The sequence below is a fragment of the Cebus imitator genome, unplaced genomic scaffold, assembly GCF_001604975.1.
Source record: "Cebus imitator isolate Cc_AM_T3 unplaced genomic scaffold, Cebus_imitator-1.0 Scaffold165, whole genome shotgun sequence".
NCBI classification, from domain to species: domain Eukaryota; kingdom Metazoa; phylum Chordata; class Mammalia; order Primates; family Cebidae; genus Cebus; species Cebus imitator.
Window position 1 is genome coordinate 904,721 of NW_016107480.1, and position 24,404 is coordinate 929,124.

A 24,404-nucleotide genomic window follows, 5' to 3' on the forward strand; every position below is an offset into this window, starting at 1 on the left:
TCTATGCCTTCTTCTGCAGATCACCAATTCTCATAAAAAATTATGTTTCCACATGTTCCATGCTTCCATGCATGTATCCAGATTAATGCATAATTAATTATGGAATGGAAGTAGAGTGAATTGGAGGTTATTTCAATCGTCTAGAAAAGGAGTGGAACTTGGGCCAGTTTTAAGGGAGAAGACTTGTTCATCCAAGAGTACAGGGGGTGAAGGAGAGGAAGTGAATAAGGACGCTTAGATGTCCAGACAGGCAGCAAGAGAGAACAGTCGGAAATGGAGTGAAAATGAATGCATTCATTGCAGATATATTGAGACTTGGAATGACATACATTTAAATTTTCCAATTTTTGGCTCTTTGAAGACTAGTGAGAGAGGGAGTATAAAATTTAGATGTCAAATAATATAATCAAAAATACTTGACTTATATAGAGCAGTTGAGCAAACTTTTTCTGAAAAGGGTAAGGGAGTAAATATTTTGGCATTTGAAATCTGCCATTGTAGTGTGAAAGCAGCATAGATAGCATGTAAACAAACGGGCTCGGCTGGGTTCCAATAAAGGTTTATTTACAAAAGCAGGCAGAGGGCCAGATTTGGCCCGCCAACCATAGTATGCCAACCCCGATATAGAGACAGCCCTGGTGCAGAAAGGATACCATAAAAAATATTTTCTCTGGGATTTTGCAGGAAGCTCAGGTTTGCTATCATTAAATTAGGTCATTTTTCAATTGTCTGAATACCAAGGGTATGTTCAAAGCTTCCTTCAATTGTTCCTTTTTTTTCCACTGTAGATTCCTATCATACATGTATATTTTTTCATAATTGATGGATCTGGCAAGTTTCAAATACAAAGCAGTTGCCAATTTACATTAAGCATGTATTAAGAAACATCAGACTAAGGAGGAATAGTTGTTTTCAGTTGAGAAGTATGTGTGCCTGTGTGTGTGTGTGTGCATGTGTGTACATGTGTGTTTGTGTGTACAAAGTAATAACCTCTTAGAAAATATAAAAGACTTATCTACCAATTCTGGTTGAAAATATTTGGAGGCTAGCTGGTTCATCTCTTCTAAGATTTAGAGGCCACAAATTTATTATAACGATTTAATGTCTTACAAAAGTGATTTCCAATAAGAAGAAATGTTGCTAACAAAATCTCCAGAGATGGTAGTCAAAACTGTGATCTCTCTGTAGTGACTGACATTTACCTTTGAAAGCCAAGGAAGTATTTCTTATGGACCAGGTAGGAAAAACGTGATTTTGTCCTTACAACAGTGCATTAAGCAACCCTTCTTAACAAGCAGTCAAAAATAAGTTACCTAATGGAATATCAGGCTGAAATTCTATTCCCACTAGTTATATCACTAATGTTCCTGTCAAAAGATGGAATAAAAATAATGAGTAGATAGTTATACTTCTTTTCTCATCCTTATATAGCTTTTTACTTTTTTATAACCAAAAAAAAAAAAAGCACCATGTAAAGAAAGGAATGTAAAACTGTATGGAGAGGTCGTTTGAGCCCACCTTTCCAAATTTCACATGATCTATTGAAAATTATTAGAGCAGAGTGAAGGAAAATGCCAAATAGACTTATAGCTATCTTTCTTTCCCTGAGATACAGTTTGGCTTGAAGATACTCTTTTGATCTGTTATTGGTACCTATCTCCATGGCAATGATATTTGCTCATAAATAGTCTTGCTGCAGGTTGACCTGATTTTAGTGTATGCAATTAAAAAGTTCCTCTTGACCATTTATCATTGTTCCCTGGTGTAAAATTTTTGTTTCATTTTGTTTTCTTTAGCCTTGGGAACGTGGCAATTCCAGGGTCTGGCTGATTTGCTGGCTTCTTTAGGGAGGTCCTTTTCATCTATGATTGTTTTGTTTTCACTTTCCTAGGGTGTGTTCTGCAGTCCTCTTATTTGTTCATTTTTTGTTTATCTGTGAATCTTTCACATCATAGCTATGTGAAAACAGAAACTTCATCCATTTATTTGAAAAGAGAATTTAACATTTTGAAACACAGTTGACTAGATATGAAGTTTTTAACTAGGTAACTGAAAGGGTAAAGAGAACTCTTAGTAAGAGATCAGGAAATTCTTTTCTGCAAAGGGCCAGATAGAAAGAGTTTTAGTTTTGTGAGTCTTCACACTACTTAGTTCTACAGTGGAAGTGAGAAAACAGCAACCTCAGACATAAGAAGTGGGCCTGTGTGTTCCAGTAAGTCCTTATTTACAGCAACACAGGCAGCAGGGAAGAGTCCGCCTACAAGCTGTAGTTTGCTGTATTAGTCAGCATTCCCCAGAGAATCAGAACCAATAGGTTATAGATAGATCTGGGGATTTATTATAGGAATTGAAACATGGGATTATAAAGGCCAAGATGTTCTATGACCTGCAGGAAAGGCAGAGGTGTAATTCAATCTGAGTCCACAGGCCTGAGAACCAGGGGGAACACTGTTATAAGTCCTGTAGTCTGAAGGCTCAAGAACCAGGAGCTCAGATTTCCAAGGGCAGAAGAAATTGGATGATACAGTTCAAGGAAAGAGAATTTGCCCTTCCTCTACCATTTTGGCCTATTTTGGCCCTCAATAGTTTGGATGACATTCACATTGGTGAGAAGAGATCTTCTTTAGTCAGTCCACTAATCCAAATGCTAATCTCTTCTGGAAGCACTTTCCTAGATAAACCCAGAAATAATGTTCTACCAGCTATCTGGGCAGCCCTTAGCCCAGTCAAGTTAACAAATAAAATTACTCACTTGCCAACCCTGCTCTAAAGCAACTGCAGGAAGCAACTTCCATCCATAAGGCCAAGGGAACAAAAAGAAAAGATTGGATTGATACAATTTAGAACCTTGAAAGCATTGTTTCATGATTCTGGGACCAAGACCTTCGAGGAAAGGGCACTAGCTGTCTAGTGCTGAGATCTTTGCAGGGTACAAACAAGTTGGTTTTGCAAATGTTGTAAAAAGTACCCACTGGATTCCACTAAAAGGAGCTGCCACTTCCCAGTGAAAATGCATTGCTAGGCTAATGTTATGGCAGGCAGTCAGCAAGCAGGTTCTAAATTCACAGAAGTATCAATAAGAAGGCACCAGTTTCTTTTTTTCCTTCTGTATCCTTGCAGTCTTCTCTTATCACCCCCTATTGGCTAAGCAAACTGGCAAAGCAGAGACCCAGCATCAGCATCACAAAGGGTAGATGAGAAGGTTTGGAGCTAAAAGACAGTAAATGAATAATTGATGTACACATCAAAATCCAAGATTCTCTTTCAGCTAATGTTTTAGAATTAAATTATTACTGGAAATCCTTCATATTACTAAGATTATCTGCCAATGGTCATATAAAAGACTATTTCAGGTTGGAATTATACTAAGGCCTCCCCCTTTCCACCAAATCTATCAAATGTTGATAAAATAAAAAATAATTTGCAGTTTAAATTCATAAAATAACAATTACATATATGTATGCATGTATGTTCATAACTCTGTGTATGTATGGGTATACATATAAATCAGGAAGGTCCTAACTCTTCATTCATGAAAAGAGCTATACTTTGTTCTAAAAGATATCTTTATTTCTTCTTGATGTTAAAATATAATATATCTTTTTAAACATCTGTGATAGCATATGATACTGATAGTCTCTGTTATTTAGGTTCTTGTTTGGAAAGTAAAACGTTAGTAACTACATGTCAATCCCTTTTTTTCTCCCTTGATTTCACTGGTTGATGAAATAAAAAAGCTCTGGAGTGGGTTGTTTATAAGAATACCTAGTTTTGATTGATTGATTGATTGAACGAACGACTTATTGATTGACAAGTGATGAAGGATGCTGGAGTGAATCAGGCTGGGCTATTTTGAGAAACATCCTTTGAAGATATTTTAAAAGTTAGACAGTATGTTGCTCCAGGAAGAAACCTCTAGTTTGACATACTGAATTTTAGTGCTCTGGACTGTCAGAATGGCTTTATTTGTAGATGACCCTAAGTGTGTGTATATAGCAGAAAATAAATAATATATGACATATAAACTACCTTGATTTCAGTATGTAAATACCTGATAGCCTTGCACAAGAGCACCTCTTCCTCTCAGCTCTACCATCTGTCTATATATTTTCGAAATTCTCTTCCTAGTTTATTTCAGCGTCTTGCACACTAGTTGGACTTTAGCCCTTTCTTGAATAATGTTTTCTTGATGCAGCAAAACTGTACAGCATAATTAGTAATCTAACTGCTATTACAGCAGGGAAAAAGCCAGAGTTGGACTAAAACAAATTTTCAAGCCATCTACAATATTATGTGCCTAGTGATGGCTTACAGGTACCTATTTATATCTCCCTCTAAATATTTCATATCTTCTCTATTACTGATAAGAGTTAATCTACAAGTCTCCTGAGGGCTTTTTATAAGTGTACTTAGGATATCACTTCTGGTGTTTGGAATCACTATACATTATTTTTATTATATAAGTTAGGTGGCTTCTCAAGAAATGTTACCTGGTGAAAAAAAGAATTAAGAAGATTCATAATGAGTCATGGAGTGCATTTCTGCACAAGATGCTTTATGATGGCAGCCACTGTGGGGAGTGTGCATGGTCTTAGCACATTGATTCTGAGTTTTTGAAATACAATGCTCCCAACTTGCTTGCCTGAGGAGACTGAAGATATTAATGGCTTAATATTTACAGACCACTATATATTCTCATAGCAAAGAACAGTGTGTCTCATCTATAAAACATAATCCCAAGAAATAGAACTACATGTAAAATAAGCCAAGCCAAAATTTAATTTTACTTGATACTATAAGAAACCAATTTGCATTATTAACCAACATCCAAATTGTTGATTTTTATTAACTCTTTCATTGCTTGGTCACAGAAAGAATGAAGAGGTTTTGATCACAATGTCTTCTGTCAAGCTAAGCTGAAGGCTTCTTTCATGGGTAAGTGGTTTTAAAATCCCACAAAATTAACACATTTTTATATATCTTCTCAGAAAACATAAGTGCTCATAATTATGAAGATTTTGAAGGCCATAATTTTCCCAGCTGGATGAAGTGAAGGGCACTAAGAGGCCTCATAGATCATACCATGTTGTCATTTATTATAATGTTTTAACATACTACAGAATTTGTGTTGTCAAGAACATTGGGTGGGGTGATTTATTAGCTAGGATTGATTATGTTGCTAATAGCCCAGATGGCTTGAATTTTGGAAGGGGGAAATTTCTTGTTGCTGAGCATGAAGAAATAAATGCCAAGTTGCCAAGAGACAAAAGGGCCTGGGCTTAGAAAAGACTCATTTACCTGCCACGTGCAGACAACATTAAAGAGGCAGGTTTTGTTTTCCTTCAGACACACCAGACACACACTTTAAACTCTTTTTTTTCCTCCCTCAGGGAACAGTGGTCGTTTTAGGTGTGTTGAATGTTTTTCTGCCGTGGAGCAAACTTTTGTCAACTCTCCCTCTGGGACAAAGTGGGCAGTGCTTTCAGAATGCCTCTTCAGTTTTTGCTACAAGTACCAAAAACATGACCTTGCCTGCATGACTTTTGCAACTCAGTGTCTACAGCTTTGACATTTGCATTGACTTTCAGCAATTTCCCGTGGGCTAACACCTGGAGCCATCACCTGCAGATGCCCAGCTGACGTATTCTTGTACCTTTCACAGCAGCAAGCGTGTTAACTAAGAGGCACTGATCCACCAGGTGACATGAACAAGACAGACACCAGATTGTCTCATGCAAAAATGACACTGCCTGTCCAGATCTGATCATCACGATTATTCAAAAATTCAAATAAGAGCACAGGAATAGAAGGAGCAAAAAATAATTCATGAATAAGAAATAACTCAATTTTACTTTTTCTTTCTAGGTGACATATTTAAGCAGACATTTTTCCTCAGAACCCAATAACAAATCACTCTTCCGCTCTTTGGACCTGCATCCTGCCAGTCCAAAGGTAGGGTCTGAAAAGCCAGGACCTTGGGCTTTACCTTGCTCTAACAGTCAGCACACTCTGGGTCCTTTACTCTTGTTCTCTGCTCTCACATTACGATTAGAACATCTAAATACCAAGTGACAGTGATAATGCTGTGGGAGAGCAGGACAGGAATCCTGCTTTGAAGAGTCCTTAATATGTTCTCAAGTTCAAGACTGAACTATTTTGTTTATAGCACTGAGTCACCTATAGACTAGAGGGTTATCCTTCAGGTTCCTTAACAAAAATATGAGGGCCTCATTACCTAAAAAACTTAACTGCTGATTAATTAAAAATGGGTATGTCACTTGATAAGTATCTCCTCACCAGAAGAAGAGCACTCACCCCTAGGGAGAGATACAGAATTGGAGAAATTTCTGTAATTGAGAACATCTGTCTTTAAACAAACGGGATTTTACAGGTCTGTTCTTGTACACAATCAGTCTTCTATACAATGATATGTAGTCTCTGCAAATTTGCAATGCTCCATTTAAAAGCTTTTTATTCTTCTCCTATGTACAACAGGGATAATAAACAAACATCTCTCTTTGAAGTAGAATGTAGAGTGATTTCATGAAGTCAAGGGGTATTGTGAAGGAATGTAAAGAAAAAGGTGAAAAACTTGACTAGCAACCATTTGGGGATGAAACTGTGTTTTAGTAGGGAGCCCATTAACTGATCAAAGAGGGCTGTGTGTGCGCACGACACATTTATGCAGGCTCTTAAACTAGAAGGTTAAATTTGTCTTTCCATGTGCTTTATCAAATGGGGTTGACCAATGTCTTATTGACACCAGCACTCCAATGTCACATCAAAGCAGATTTGTTCAATGCATCTCTGTAATTCATTACCCGACTTTCCTCTCTCATATGCAGTTCCATTTGTTCCCTGGCTGATGTTTATTCCTTCCTAAGAGCGGCATTTCATGTGAAGAAGCAACAGACTGGTTCATTCAGATGTGGACAATCATTTCCATTGGTGAAACCAGACAGCAAAGCGTTTCCTCAAGGCAAGAGAAGTTTGTCTGCAGATTCACCAAGCAGTTGAGATGGGGTTCTGAAGATTTTAAGTGTTTTGACTGAGCCTAAAGTCTGGGTCTACCTGACTTGATGCTCACAATCATAACAGCAAACAATTATTACCATTGAGTAACATTGCTGGCATGTTAGATGGTGTGATAATAATTATTATTATCATCAGTGGAGCCCCTGCCATATACCATTTACTGTGTTAGATACTGCAGATGTGGTGACAAATAGAGTAGACGTAGTCCCTGCCCTCATGATTCATTCTAGCTGGTAAGACAGGCATCTGTTTCTTCTCAGATCTCCCCATTTAGACATACTGGAAATGACTCAAGGTTTTGCTGACTTCAGCCAGACTTGTGCACTGCCTCACATTAAAGGTTGGGATGGGGGCAGCATGAAGGATGCAAAGGAAAAGATCAATAGGCCTGAAGTGATTTCTGATATTCCCACCTATTTTTACAACCTTTCCTATTTAATGACACCATTCTCCCGTTAATCCTAACTGAACTAAAATCAACAGCGTTACATTCTTTCTACTGCCCACGTGTCAGTGTCAGCAAACGCCTCTTACATCAAGGCCCTGTAGCCTCCATCAGAGCAACCTGTGTGACCCATACTCTGGCTAAAGGACACCATAGGGAAAACACAAATGGTGTTTTTCAGCACTAAACCCAGAGTGCTGAGATACACTTGTTTAGCCTGGCAGTGTTTATCTTTGAACAGCGTTGGGTTGATTTAGTATGCAGTTGGCCTTTCTTCCCTCCTTTCATCAGCTGGGGAAAAAAGTGGATTTTGGTCAAGATAATGAGCTAGGTAAATTCTATAAAACATAAAGTATCCACTGTGTAAACATGCTTATACCCCCAATATTTTGGATCCAAAAAGAAAAAAAAGAATGGTTTAATTTGTTTCTGTCTCTGTGACTTTACACATGGGGTCTTTTGGGGTCTCCATTTATAAGAGTAACGAATGAAACATTTTTCAGTACTCTACTGCAGTGAAACCTTCATATGGTGGGCATTATCTAGAGACTCAGATTTTTTCAGTGAGCATTTCAAAACGTGAAATAGAAAGTGCTCAGTGAGCAATGAGGACTATTATAATGAAAACATCATTTAAAATGAAGGCTTTAACATCTGTTTCACTTTCTAATTACAAATCCAACACTCCCTCCTGACACCCAATCTCGTCATTACCACTATAAATCACAATCATAAAAAAGTTAAGAAACCAAGTGATTTACATGGTTTTATGTCCTTTGTGTTCAGAATCACATGCATGCTTTAATTATGTTCCTATCATGTACCAGATGAAGTCAAGTAGAGTGGAAGAAGAAAAAACCTAGCTCAGAAACTAACCATGTATTGTTTCTCCTATAGCTATTCACCAAAGTCTCATGTAAACAGAAATGGTCTTGGGAGGCGGAGAAAAAAAAAAAAAAAAAACAAGTAAAATTCAGCAAAGAAGAAATCAGTTTTGGAAAGCTCTTTCAGACATTTACCAATAAATATTTACTAAAACCCTCTTATGTGGCAAGCCTGGTACTGGCTTCAGGTGACAAAGTATTAAACTAAACAGATACTCATAGAGCTAATAGCCCAATTCTTGTAAAAGATACTTTTTAAATGATTGCATACATAAATATATAATTACTGCCATGATGTTTCTATGAAGAAAAACTGCAGCGTTCTATGCTGATGAAATTTTCAACATAAATTGCAAGAACATGACAAATCCTAAGAAGACAGTAAAAAGGCCACTTGAAGCATTCTTTGACTGACTTTTACAAACACCAGCAAGGTCATATTTCCAGGGTTTTTCAATTTCTGAAAAATTGGTAGTTAAAAACAGAAAACATCTAAAGTAATTTAAATAGAATATTAAAGATATAATTTATAGATCTAAATTTCTAAAATTTCTAAGAAATGAGAAAAATCTGTAATTCATATGTCAGCTTTTATACCAAGAAATAATATGTCTAACGTTAACTAGTACGGAACAATCTGGTATGCAGAAACAGAGCCATGGATTGTCTCAAATTTGATGAGAAAATGAGGATTCAGACAAGAACTTGAGCAAATATAGCTCAAATCCGGTGTAGGGTTACACTAATTTCTTGGAAAGGAGAAAATTATCATCAAAATAACATTATAGGGATATGTTTATATTATATGTCATAGTTTGTTGACATTTCATATACATTTATAAATACATGTATGCTACATACATTACACATAGTATTAAACATACTGCTTAGCCTAAGTCTATAATATATTCTGTCAGTGTAAGATAGGCTATATTACCGCAACAAACAACTCCAGACTCTAAATCATTGAAAACATGCTTATGCAATGTGTTTATTTTGGTTCAAGGAGCCTTACTTCCAAGTTGTCCTCACATAAGAACTCACAATGATGGAGGCTTCAACAGCTGAAACTTTTCTGATGGCTACAGTAGTGAGAATCCCTCACTGTTTCTCAAATATTTCCATTTAGATGCCCACATCAGTTCATTAAAACAAGTGATATGACCATTACTAGACTAATTCTTCCCTTTGCCCAAAAATAGAGGCACCAGATCTTTTTTTTCTACTTCATAAAACACATATACAATATTTAATATACATTACATCATATACTATATGAGCATATCCTATTCCATCATCTATCTCAGTAACGTATTATTAGATGTCAATACCTGCACTAGATTCACCTGATTATCTCCGATTAAGATACCAATGCTTATATTAGGCAAATCCCATAAACAGCCTTTGCCTTCCACCTCTTTCATAAATGGTATCTAAACAGGTGAAGACAGCTTACTTTTATGTGAAAACATAAGGCCTTATGCCTACTAAGTAGACATGGAAATATTGAAGACATTTTTGAAAGAGTAGAGCGATTCCCAAAAACTCCACTCATGCCAGTAACTGGGACATGATATATTGTGTGTTTGCAAGATGGAGTTACTAAGAACCTGCTGTTACAGAAATCTAAGAGTAGAACTGGATGCAAGGTTATGCCAAACCAATGAAGTCTGATTAACATTAGCTCTATTTGTATTATTAAAAAAAGTTGGTTTCCCATCATTCTCAGCAAACTGACAGGAGAGCAGAAGATCAAACACCGCATGTTCTCACTCATAGGCAGGTGTTGAACAATGAGAACACATGGACACAGGGAGGGAAGCACTACACACTCTGGTCAGTTGGGGGGAAATAGGGGAGAGAGGGTGGGGAGTGGGAGGCTGGGGAGAGATAGCAGGGGGAGAAATGCCAGATGTAGGTGATGGGGAGGAAGACAGCAAATCACACTGCCATGTGTGTTCCTATGCAACAATTCTGCATGTTCTTCACATGTACCCCAAAACCTAAAATGCAATAAAATAAATGGGGAAAAAAAAAAGTTGGTTTCCGTAAAAATAGTAAGTTATGAAGGTATTAATCAATGGTCAGTCAGAAACAAATATTTTCTCAATGTGTTTTAAAAAAATAAAAGATTTTTAGCTTTGCATGGAGTTAAAATTCATTTCGTAGAGGACTTCTTTCATGTATACAAAGTATTTTTGCATAGAAATCTATAAAGACTACATGTTGTGCCAAATAGCTCTTGCCTCCTTCTTCTTCAAAGCACACATATAAAAAACTGGCCCTAGGAAATGACAAAAGGCTTTATTTTAATACTAGAGCATAAATATTGAAACAATAGCTAAATGAACACTTCAAAGAGAGTCTGAAAATTCATATTTTTATACAGTAATGCATTTATCTGTGATTGCAAGATACGAACCTTCAATACATTTTTATTGTTCTCTGTTCCTTGTACTCCCTCTGTTTCCAGAGCTATTTGTAAAGCAACTCGTATCTCATAGCACAGAAGAAACAACAGTGTAGAAGAATTCAGTGTTACCTAATTAGAGTGAGTCATCTTTTCATTCTATTTCCTTAACGAACCAAACAAGTTACCTGCACATCTGATTTTATGACTCATCAAATCCCTTTCATACACATTAAAATTTTTATTGTGGTAAAACACACATAACATAAAATTTACCATCTTAACCATTTTAATGGGTAAATTCAGAGGCGTTAAAAAATTTACAATGTTGTGAAACCATCATTCCTATTAGCTCCATATTTTTTATTTTGAAAGGAAGTCCCATATTTATGAAGTAGTCACTTTCATGCCTCCTACCCCAACCCCCTGGCAACTACTAATCTTTCTGTCTCTACCAATTTGCCTATTCTGGATATTTTATATAAATGGAATGATATAATATGTGGGCTCTTGTGTCTCGCTTCTGTCAGTTACCATAATGTTTTCAAGGTTTTTCAGTGTAGATACATCGGAAACTTATTCCTTTTATGGCTGAATAATACATAAAATTTTGTTTATCCATTCATTGCTAATGGACTTTTGGTTTTTTCCCACTATCGGTAATTACAAATAGTGCTGCCATAAACATTAATGTAAAACTTGTTTGAACACCTGTATTTAATGATTTAGGGTATATCCCAGGAGTGAAATCATTTAATCATAAGGTAATTCTGTTCAATTTTTTGAGGAACTGCCACACTGTTTTTCATAGCAGATGCACAGTTTCCTATTCCCACCAACAATATATGAAGATTTCAATTTCTCCACATTGTCACCAATACTTGTTATATATTTCTTTTCTTTTCAGTCGAGTCATCCCAGCAAGAGTGAAGTGGCCTCCCATGTGGTTTGGATTTGCATTTCTCTAATGACTATGTTGAACATCTTTTCATGTTCTTGTTAGCTATTTGTATATCCTCTTTAGAGAAATCTCTAGTAAAGTATTTTGCTCCTTTTTTCCCTTCAGTCCTTTGACTTTTTGTGATTGAGTTGTCAGGGTTCTTTATATACTCTAGATACTAGACATTTTTTGGATATATGATTTGAAAATATTTTCTCTCGTTCTGTAGGTTGTCTTTTCACACCCCTTGATAGTGTCCATTAAAGCACAAAAGTTTTAATTTGATAAAATACAATTTATTTTATATTTTGCTGCTTCTACTTTTTGTGTCATACCTAAGAAAAGATTGCCAGATACAAGGTTATGAATATTTTCCCCTAAGTTTTTTTCTAAGACTTTTATAGCTTTAGTTTTTATATCTCTGTCTCAGCTCCATTTTGAGCTAATGCTTATATATAGTATGAGGTAAGGGGCCAACTTTATTCTTTTGTGTATGGATACGCAGCGGTCTCAGCATCGTTTGTTGAAGACACTATTCTTTTGCCACTGAATGCTTCTGGAACCCTGATTCAAAGTCAAACATGATTTGGCCAAAGATATATGGGCTGATTTCTAGATTCTCAATTTTATTCCATTGATCTATATGTCTAGCCTTATATCATTATCACACTTTTTTTGAGTACTAACGACTTTGTTGTAAATTTTGAAAAAACAAAGTAAGAGGTCACCAACTCTGTTCAAGACAATTTAGGTTTGGGGGGATTTTTGAAAATTCAACAAAAATTTTAAGACCAGCTTTTCTATTTCTGCAGAAAAGGCCTTTGAAATTTTGATAGTTATTGCATAAGTCTATAGATTGTTTCAAATATTGTTCCCTTGAAAATATTTTCAATACATTAATATAGAATATTTTTCCATCACTTTCATTTTTGTTACATCAAAGATACTTATTTTCATAATATTTCAAGGATTGATAGTATTATTTCTTACATAGGACAGTGTTAGATATTTTGTTTTTTTATATTTTATGCGCATGTAAGAATATAATAAATATGTAAAACATAAAAAAATTTCCACCAAGATCATATAAATAACTTTAGATGGCTATTCCTTTTAGATAATTAAAATTTTAAAAACTATTAAAAACAAATTTTATGTTTTAATAAGAGAAAAATGAAAATGCATCTTAAGAAACTTCTGAACCCACAAGTTTGTGAATATATTTATCACATTTTATTTCTGTGATCAGGGGTGTTATTTATTCACTTCCAAAGTGCCAACACATTACTATTCCCTTGCCAAACTCTAAAAAAATCAGACAAGCATAAAGAAATAAAAAATGGAGTCAAAATATCAGCTTAATTAACACTATAATCTGGAACTGGGTAATAACTCCAAGGAATGCCCTTGATGGGTTTCCTAATAATTTTCCTAAATAAAATGTGTCTCCCAGAAGTTCAGAGAGGCAATCTAGATTAGATGTTACCCTTTTTGCAGGCAGGCAGATGCAAGTAAAAGGGAGGAAGAGAAGAAGGGAGACAGAGAGAGAGGGAAGGAGAAGGAGAAAAAGAGAAGAAAAGAGAGATCTTTACAGGTCATCATGCTCAGTTCTTTCCCATAATTCAGTGATCAAATTAGCTGCTCTTCCAGACATGAGAATTTGTTGTTAAGGGTCCTAGAGAAACTTCATATCACATTTTCCTCTCCTGAGAGTTCGGTATACCTTCTCTTTCTCTTGTGGAAATATGAGGAATGGAAAACTAGTGCTTCCTTCATATCCCCTCCAGTGCTCGCACACCATGTAAACCAATCATTTTTAGACCTTGCATTGACATTTTGTTTTAACTGACGAATAAGTGTTGTACAAACATGCACTCAATCTGTTTGTAATTGGTTTTTCTTACTTTATATAAGATTATATTTGATGCATTTAAGGCAAAGATCAAGCCATTCCAACTTCAAATCTATGTCCTGTATTCCAACTTCTAATTTTGGCCCAGGAACGTTCATATATTCTTCACTGTTCCTCACCTCATTGTTCCCATGTAAAAAACACCCTAAACTTTAGAACATGTTTTATTGGTTTTGGAATATGAGTACAATGCCCAACAGTGATGTCCAGTAGGTAATCAGATATATCTTTCTGGAGCTCAGAAGAGAGAATAGAAATATAGATAAAATTTTAAGAGGCAACGGCTACCGTGTCATTATTGAGGTCAAAGGACTGGAAAAGATGATTAAGTACACTACAAGAAGGAAAGGAGAAGGAAGGAAACCAAAGAGACAACCTTGAGGTAACTCCAAAATCTAGAGGAAAGTGGAGGAAAAAACCCTGAAATTAGAGACCAATAAGGAATAGCCAGAAATGTTGGAAACAAATGAGAAAATAGAACCAGGGAAACCGTGTTTCAAAAAGAAAGGAGTGTCACACACCAGAGAGCAGTCATGTCAGATTAAGGCTTAAAAGCAGATGTTAGATTGGACATCTAGGAAGATGTTGATACTCATGAAGAATAGCTTCAGTGATTAGTGAGAAAATAATCCAGATTATGTTAAACTGAGATGAGATGAATGAAAGAGAAGGCAGTGGGAACAATTAAAAAAAAGTTGGAAGCTTGGCCAAAAGAGAAAAACAGAGTGGAAGAAGGAGGTCTTTAAAAAGCATGTGCGTGATACTTCATCTACTTATATGCCAAGACAAAAGAGAAATGGAGGTTGAGGAATCAGAGATGTAGGAAAGAATGGGGTTAGTTGTTGGAGCAAGTTCTCTGATGAAAAAGGCAGTTACGGCTTCAATGCCCAGATGGAAGGATCCGTTTTAGAGAAGACACAGGTCACTCTTTGGAGATTAAAAAAGGTGAGACCTTTGCAGATATAAATTTGAAGGCTCAAAATTGAAGGACTCTGGGTAGGCTTGAGAGCCTCTTTTATTTTACTTTTTTGGTTAAATGAGATACAAACAGTTATCTAGTGAGAGAGGGTAGCCTTAATTGTGCAAGCTTTCAGTAGCAACTGAGGACCATTGAAAAGGAAGCCTATCAAGTACAATTAGTATTTGTTCTGAGCAACGCGAAGATGCTAATAATCTTGCAAATAATTTGAGTGATCAATCTACACGCTTGGAATCCTAATCAAGAGCAACTTTTGGGGTCCTAGCAGACGGGGTGCCAAGTGAGCAGAATAATCATAAATATTAGGACACTAGATTCCATTTTTCAGTATATTCTTCTGTCAAGTGAGACAGGAGGCAGACCAAGGGGAAATTAGAAAAACCACATGCAAGCCAATGGAAATGAGATGTGTGAAGATTCCACGCTATTGGGAACCTCACTAGGGCTCCCTGATGTGCAGCAATGTGCCCAGCAAGAATTCAGGGGTATTTCTTCGTTCTTGGGTCATTCCCACAGACCTTCTTTCAGTTCTATCCAGGTATTTTTAGATTTCCTCATGTAACATTTCTTGGCTCTGGCTGCTCATTCAATTTGACAAGAGGCTTTGAATTATTTGCCCTGATTCTCCAACTTGGATTTATGGTAGGATTTTCTCTGATTCCACACAGGACAACTGCAGACTCAAGGAAGGAGGTCAGGATGGAAAAGCGTCATGACTTAGCGTTCAGAATAAACCCCTGCACACTGCACCATGAGGCCTATCTGATGCTAAACCCAGGCTCCAGGGGCATCTCCTGCAAGGGCTGCTGGATTCTTCCCAGAGAGAGCTAAGAAAATTATGATTATTAGTAAATGGCTGTGACTACTGGCTACATAACAGCCATTTAAGTGTGCGTGCATTCCAAAACATTATTCATGCTGTTATCCACATTGTGTACACATACACTTCAAACACTTGGAACTTACCTAACATAAATTATGGTGAAACAGTGAACATATAGACAGTTTTGATGTTGCATCTCTTATTTACTTCTCTTTTTATTACAGAATTACCTACCATGAATCAAATTCTCAAATAGTCTTCTATATAAATCCATGTAAACCTTCAAAGCAAAACTATAGGCAGCTTGAATTGAGCCAGTTAGGTCTTGTATAAGAAGGCGACATTGACATTGACTTTATCTTTTTTTTGGGACAGAGTTTTTGTCACCCAGGCTGTAGTGCAGTGGCACCATTATGGATTACCGCAGCCTCGACCCCCAGGCTCCAGTGATCCTCTCACCTCAGCCTGCCAAGTAGCTAGAACTACAGGTGCATGCCACCATGCCCAGCTAATTTTTAAATTTTTTTGTAGAGGAGAGGTCTTGCTATGTTGCCTAGGCTGGACTCAAACTCCTGGGCTCAAGCTATCCTCCCACTTTGGCCTCCTAAAGTGCTAGGATTACAAGAAATCCTCCTACCTTGGCCACCCAAAGTGTTGGGATTACAGGCATAAGCCACCACACCTAGCTAACATTGACTTTCAGGAACTTAATGTATACAGTATCTTTCTAAGCCAACTTCTTCCCATTCTTACACATTTTCATAGAGCACCCCAGGAGCCTTTTACTACATACCCTGTTCATCAGGACCTATGCATTTGATATTACATTATGCTTTACACCTTTTGCCTTCAGGAGAAGCATCACCACAGCAAGTCAAGGCAAGCTGAGGGGCAATAGTAAAGATCCCGAGAACCCAGACTTCAACTCCCAAACAACAAGGAACCACTACATTAGACTCTTTGTTCTTTAGTACGATTACACTTGTCTCCTTGTGTCAAGAAACAGCAAACTCAGTTCTTTATTCAAATTTATTTTGGTCTCTATAGTGCAGTTAATCTGCATTATATATTATTGTTGAGGAACAAACTCAAATAAACGTTAACTGATCTACACTGAGACAGTGCAACAAGAGAGAAACCGTACATCCTGGTGGTCAAGTGCATGGCTTTTGAAGTCAGACAGATCTAAGTTTGAAAACTGACTCCTCTAAATATTGATGTTAGTCAATATCTACAAACTGTATTTTATACATCTGTAAATTATTGATAAAATTACATTTCTCAAAAAGTGCATATGAAAATCAACTCCAGATGGATTAAAGACTTAAACATAAGACCTAACACCATAAAAACCCCAGAAGAAAATCTAGGCAAAACCATTCAGGACATAGGTGTAGGCAAGGACTTCATGGCCAAAACACCAAAAGCATTGGCAACAAAAGCCAAAATAGACAAATGGGACCTAATCAAACTCCACAGCTTCTGTACAGCAAAAGAAACAGTCATTAGAGTGAATCGGCAACCAACAGAATGGGAAAAAATTTTTGCAATCTACCCATATGACAAAGGGCTGATATCCAGAATCTACAAAGAACTAAAACAGATTTACAAGAAAACAACAAATAAGCCCATTCAAAAGTGGGCAAAGGGTATGAACAGATACTTTACAAGAGAAGACATATATGAGGCCAATAAACATATGAAAAAATGCTCATCATCACTGGTCATCAGAGAAATGCAAATCAAAACTACATTAAGATACCATTTCACGCCAGTTAGAACAGCAATCATTAAAAAATCTAGAGACAACAGATGCTGGAGAGGATGTGGAGAAATAGGAATATTTTTACACTATTGGTGGGAGTGTAAATTAGTTCAACCATTGTGGAAGACAGTGTGGCGATTCCTCAAGGACCTAGAAATAGAAATTCCATTTGACCCAGCAATCCCATTAATGGGTATATATCCAAAGGATTATCAATCATTCTACTATAAGGACACGTGCACACAAATGTTCACTGCAGCACTGTTTACAATAGCAAAGACCTGGAACCAACCCAAATGCCCATCGATGATAGACTGGACAGGTAAAATGTGGCACATATACACCATGGAATATTATGCAGCCATCAAAAACGACGAGTTCATGTCCTTTGTAGGGACATGGATGAACCTGGAAACCATCATTCTCAGCAAACTGACACAAGAACAGAAAATCAGACACCGCATGTTCTCACTCATAGGCAGGTGTTGAACAATGAGAACACATGGACACAGAGAGGGGAGCACTACACACTGGGGTCTGTTGGGGGGAAATGGAGAAGGGACGGTGGGGGGTGGGGAGTTGGGGAGAGATAGCATGGGGAGAAACGCCAGATAAAGGTGAAGGGGAGGAAGGCAGCAAATCACACTGCCATGTGTGTACCTATGCAACAATCTTGCATCTACTTCACATGTGCCCCAAAACCTAAAATGCAATAAAAAAAATAATAATAACAACAAAAAAAAAAGAAAATTGACTGTTATGATGCCTAAAAGGTCCCCAGTATGGTATGTGGCCCATAATAATAATTTAAAAACGGTTAACATTACTAGTTAGGTATTGGTAAAGTGTCTTTAAGAAACTACCTTTTTGACCTAATTAAATGGTAATTGCAATCATGGTACAAAACCACCAGAATAAGAAAATCATTCCCCATATTTAAAATCAATCCTTGCAACTACAGCCTACGAACACTTTCTCTCCTTCCTTCCTTCCTTGATGGTAAGGGAAACTAACCGATCACCTCCATCTGCTGAATAACACGGCACACAAGAGACCAGGCATCCCTACTTATTCTACTTCATGCTTTAAAAAATAAATAAATAAATCCCATCTCATTTGACCTTTCCAAGTTGGGCTTGTTTTTTAACTCCTTGATAATCTTAAGGGCTCACCTTTGAACACTCCATGTTTTCTCTCTTAACTGTAAGGGCTCAAAATAGATTCAGTGGATTCAGTGCCTTGGGCCTGCCTGGCATGGTCATATTCTGAAAATGGCCAGGGTGGAAAATGAAGATAGGGAAGAGCTTGGGTTTTCCAGTCAGATATTTTGATGCCTTGAAGGACAGTAATACGTTGCTGATGGCAGCTCTTAGATGCTACCAACTTGACGCTAAGATGCCTTTTATTGCCATGTAAATATGTAGTCATTTCTATTCTTATTAGCAACTTTTTTATTCTCCTCCTTCAGTTTCTTTATCCTGGTAAAGCAACACACGAAAAATCAAAGAAAAAAATTATTTGTTGTGATGTTATGGAAATGTAAAACAGCTATTATGGCCCAAAGCACATGGTTAATTCTGTCTATTTTCCATTTCATACTGTCTCCTTTTATAGCCTATCTTCTCAACTTGTACTCGTATAATTTGAGATCTGGAAGAGATACTCCCAATAATCAAAATCAATGTTTTCATAGTAATATGGAGAAAATGGTGGTGGTGTCAAAAAGCTTGAAAGCAGTATGTCATGTTCACCTCTTGGAAACCCCTGATGTGCACTGGCGTATGAACGTCTGAGAAGTCTAGCAGTAAATAAACGTGTCTTCCTCAAACCTATATCAGGATGGAATTATTTTGGGGGATGTGAGCTTATTTGTGACAGAATTTGCATTCCTGTGGAACACATACTGAAATGTTGCTATTACTCGATTTTATGACTGTACACAAGGAAACTGAGGCCCAAAGTGGTTACTGGCCTGCTTCTCATCCCTTTATTTTTATGTCTTTCAAAGGTTATATTCTTTCTCATGCTTGTGGAGGGGGGAAAACAGCCAGCTATAGGGCATTTATGCTACCTTCGCTCCACCAATATTTCTTACTGCATTTTCACCCAAAATGACTGAACATGCTCTCATCTGTCTCCAACAAAAAGAAATAGCAAAAGTGTAGGCTTCTGTTTAGGGATCATTTGTACCCTATTCCCTAACTGTCCCCTCCATATACTTCCTCAAGATACGTTAATGCAAATGTATCTAGGAGAAACGTGTATTCTTTAGTAATAAACTAGAGATTTAGTCTATCCTCTATCTTTGAATAAGTAGTTACATAGCCACATTTACTAGTTCTCAATCCTGCTAATATATGAGGAAATGACAAAGCATTAGGTCACCATGAAGTCATAAAATATTTGAGGAGTTGATCAATATTAATTTATGAATGCACATATAATGTGCACATCTCAATTTTCAGCTGATGACTTCTATTACCTGGAAAGAGCCTCATGGAAGAGAATTGTAAAGTTCTTTCATGTCAGCCTTGAAATTGAAGGCCACAGAAAGCATTCATTGGAAGAAAGAGGTTCCTTTTTATTACTGTGTATGACCCAGAGCAAGTGTCTTCAGTGTCTTCATTTCTTCTCTAAAGAACAACTCATTTGAAAATCACTTTGAGACCCTCACATAACAGATGAGAGCAATGTACTATCAAAAACTGGAATAAGAAAAAGCTTGAGAATTGATTTTCTGTGTTGCTGTGACCAATCTGCTTTTCATTAGTTCCACTGACATCAGTACTAAATATACAAAAACAAGAGTTGTGTGTGTACAGTGTTTTGTATTATTGTTTTATCATAAGAGCACTACCCCCCCATCCCCCACCCCCATTCTGCCACACACAAGCTGTAGCCTTCCAACGAAGGGGGAAGAAAAAAAATAATTCTCATATTCTCCTATTTGCCCCAGACCTGAATTACTCCATTTCCTCAAGTCAGCAAATCCCCTGTACATCTGAAGCACTAAACTCGGTTCCTGAAAATATTGCCTGCTTGTTAAATCACCCACACTGGATAGGCCCTTAAAGAGCCAGACATGCCTTGAAATTTACTGCCTCAAGCCCATCCATCTTTCCAAGGCCTGCAATTTTCCTGAGTCTTTTCCCAGACAAAAAGCTTTGGATGTTTGTCCCTGCAGAGGGCAACCAAGAGCTATGCTGCCAGCTGGCCCCATCCTTGCACCCTGAAGAAACAGTGAGCAGGGATTCCTGGCTTTGGCCTTTGTGGGACCTTGACAGCTAATCCAAGTCATGTGAATGGCTTTAAGCTGACCCATCTTTTCTTTTTAATTTAACAGTATGTGCAACTGCTTGGGAAAGACCAATTAGGCTGACCCATCATTCCTTCAAAGGCCTGATTGTTCTGATGTTTGGTCAAGCACACATACTACACGTAGATATGCCGTGGAAGCCAGATTTAGATACAAATCTACAGGCATTCTGAGTTTCTCTGCCATCCAGTCAGCCTCCCCTCTTTTTAGGTAGATGTAGTCTCATTTGGCACCTCAAAACTTGACACAACACACCAGACTGCCTTCAGACCATTTTACAACTGGTTTGTTTCATTAATTAACCTCCTTTTGTGAGGTCTAATAGCCATCAAACAGAATGATATTGGCTTCGCAGCAAAGAGTTTTATAGCTGTGTCACAGCACATTTTGATTTTCCAGCTAAAATTATCTAGTATGCTCTCTGCATTACCATTTAAAGCACAGAAAATTTGCTTTGGATCTGATGGTGTCCTGTTCCTCTTCATTAGGGTAAACCAGAACTGTGCCATTAAACATGCAGGCAGCAGAGAGGCATGCAGGAGGCCCTTTCTCAGTTGTCCCTTCTCAGCCTTCAGTATAAAGATAACACTGACTACTTTCATAGCCCAGTAAAGTAAATTAACTCATCATCCAAGGAAACACAAGGTTTAAAATATAATTTCTTAGAAATCTGTGGGGCTTCCTCAGGTGAAATCTGTTTTCAGTTCCTCCTAGCTTCTATTTGGCAGGCACTTTCTGGAGACCTATGCTCCTGGTCATTTCAAATTCCTCTTAGCACTTTTGTGCTCCTAATGGCAACTCCAAATTTTAGGTCTAGAGGGAATCACAGAGAGCAGATGCAAACAGAGAGATTAGACCATTTTATGATAGTGCCTTAGACCAACGTTCTCAAACCAATGATACTGCCATCAGCAGCATCAACATGAAAATCCCCGGGTTCCACGGATCCAGTGAGGAAGAAACGCTGGGAGTGAGGTCCAGCAAGCTGCGTTTTAACAAGTCCTCCAGGTGAGTCTGAGGCAAGCTAAAACTGAGAACCACTGCCTTGGGTATTTTTGAGGCTTTCGAGATTTCCAATTTATTTTGACCTATAGTAGTTTCACGTGTTTACATTATAACTTCATTAAGTATGCAGAATAGATATTCGCTTTTCCAAATCTCTGTAGAGGAAACTATACTTTAAAATGGGTGTTGTTCAAGAGCATCCTGTTGCTAAATGTTACAGCAAGACTAGATCACGGGGTTTCCTGTCCAATAGTCATTTCCCCGGCAGCCGGCAGCCTGCAGCCTGCGGAACAGAGTTGCTACTGGGTGGACGTAGACTCCAGGAAATCTCACCTGGCTCTACTGACAGCATGGCTGGGTGGACCAGATAGAGCCCCTAATGGCTGATCCCTAGGAAAGTAATCAAAAAAGAAAGAGAAGAAAAAAGGAACGGGGGAAGAGAAGACAGAAGGAAAAGGAAGAAACGGAGGGAGCGAGTTAGAAAGAAAAGTGAGGAAACTGCTTACGGACAGGGAACAAAGATAAGGAATAAAGAGAATCTACAGCACCAACAAATACAGTATAGGTATGAGAGAAAAGCAAACATTTCATGAAAGGGTAGAAAAAAAACGAAAAGGAGACCCTGCTTAAAAGAAAGAAGAACCACCGTAAATATTTTTCCTAGGATTTCTGATGGGAGAAAACCACTCAAATTTAGCACAATGTCTCATAACAAACAAATATGGAAGCTACAAAAAAAAAGTGTTGGTTCAAAACACTTTCAAGGCATATTTTATTACCTTATTTCTTTTTACACCCTTATTGCCAAAGTCAATGTTTCTAAAAGTGACAAGACAGGTGCATTGGCTTATGCCTATAATCCCAGCACTTTGGGAGGCTGAAGTGGAAGGATTGCTTGAGCCCAGGAGTTCAAGACCAGCCTGAGCAACATGGTGAAATCCCGTCTCTACAAAAAATACAAAAATTAGCCAGGTATGTTGGGGCACGATTGCAGTGCCAGGTGCTCGGGAAGCTGAGGTGGGAGGACTGCCTGAGCCAGAGAGTTCCAGACTGCAGTGTGCCATGACCACATTTCTGCACCCCAGCCTGAGTGACAGGGCGAGACCCTGTCTCAAGAAAAAAAAAGTGACAATAAACCAATCATATCAGAATGAACAGATCTTTGTTTAAAATTAAGACTTCTGAGCAACATGTTAAATTTACCAAATCTGGACGTGGCACGTGGAATTACTATCTTTATCCTGTATCTTAGTTGAACTTCTGTATGGGTCACTAGCTAGGCTACTAAGAGTTTACAGTTTGCAACTGTTGTATTTTGTTTTTAGCTAAATAGAATTTTGTAACTGAAAGGGAAAATTAAAAACCTGCCTCTTCAACATCCAAGAAAAGGAAAAAAAAAATCTCTGTTTTGAATCCAGTGTAGTGGGAAAAGGTGTGACCCAGGATATAACAGAAAAGCTCACTTTATGTGGATGTGGTCCCTATCTGAAGTGAGTAGCTAGGAAGTAGTGCTTTTCCTATAATTGATGTATGTGGTATATAAGGCCTCTTTAGACATGTCACTATCATGGTCAAAATGAATACTATTTTTTCTCTAAGTATAAATATTGTACAAATATATTGTGCTATAATAAAAACACTGCTAAGGGGCATGATTCTATGGGAAAAAAATAAAGAAAAATTTATGAACCCAAAGACATAGTCTCTGGAAAATCATCCTTTCCGCCCAATCTCCTACTTATACCAGCTGGACAGAAACTGCCTAAGCAGTGAACAAAACTGACTAGATTTTTATCTTGTTAAGAGATCTTGATCCTGTTTCAACAACCATTCTCTGTCACTTAAAAACTAGGCAGTTAAGAGTTATGAAAAATGTATATGCAAGAAAAATAAATGAACTGGCACACCCTTCTCAAGTCAATTTCATCTGCTCCAAAAAACATTCCCTTTTAAACTATTTGTTATGCCATTGGTTCTCAGTAGATATCTCAAGAAAACATAGCTTAATTGGCTTGGGAGATGTGGTCTGGGTTTTGGAATTTGAGAGATCCCAGAGGATTCTAATATGCAGATAAGTATGGGAGCCATTGCCTTAAATCAATCACGTAAAACAGATTAAAAGGGAGTGTTTAATACAGTCCCATATTAGTCCATTCTCCAGTTGCTATGAAGAAATACCTGAGACTGGATAATTTAAAAAATTAAGAGGTTTAATTGACTCACAGTTCCGCATGGCTGGGGAGGCCTCAGGAAGCTCACAATCACGATGAAAGGTACCTCTTCTAAGAGAGGCAGGAGAGAAAAAGAGTGCCAATGGGGGAAACGCCAGACACTTGTAAAACCATTGTATCTCAAAAGAACTCACTCACTCTTATGAGAACAGTAGGAAGGAAACCACCCCCACATTTCAATTACCTCCCACTTGGTCCCTCCTACAACACGTGAGGATTATGAAGATTACAACTCAAGATGAGATTTGGGTGGGGACACAGACAAACCATATCAAGTACTTAAATTCAATCAACTTCCATTGTTAAAGCCCTTCAGTGACTCCCCTTTGCCTATACCATTCGCTAGGTCCTATATTCTAGTTATCAAGTCTTTAGCAGGAAAAGGTAGGCATCCCATTATCTGACCATTGCCTGTCTTTTCAGTTTAATTTATATCTTCCCACCTAACAAATGTACAAATGTGAGACTTTTTATAAGAATTAAAGAAAACAGCTTATCCTATTCCTTAAAAAAAAATCTCTTCGCCTTCCCACAATGAGTTCCTGTTTCCTGGAATATCCTCCCTCACTCTCTTGTTCGTTCATTGGCCTGACTCTTACATAGCCATAAAATTTTAACACTGCTCTTCTTGCTACTCTTTTTCTCGTACGTAATGCTTT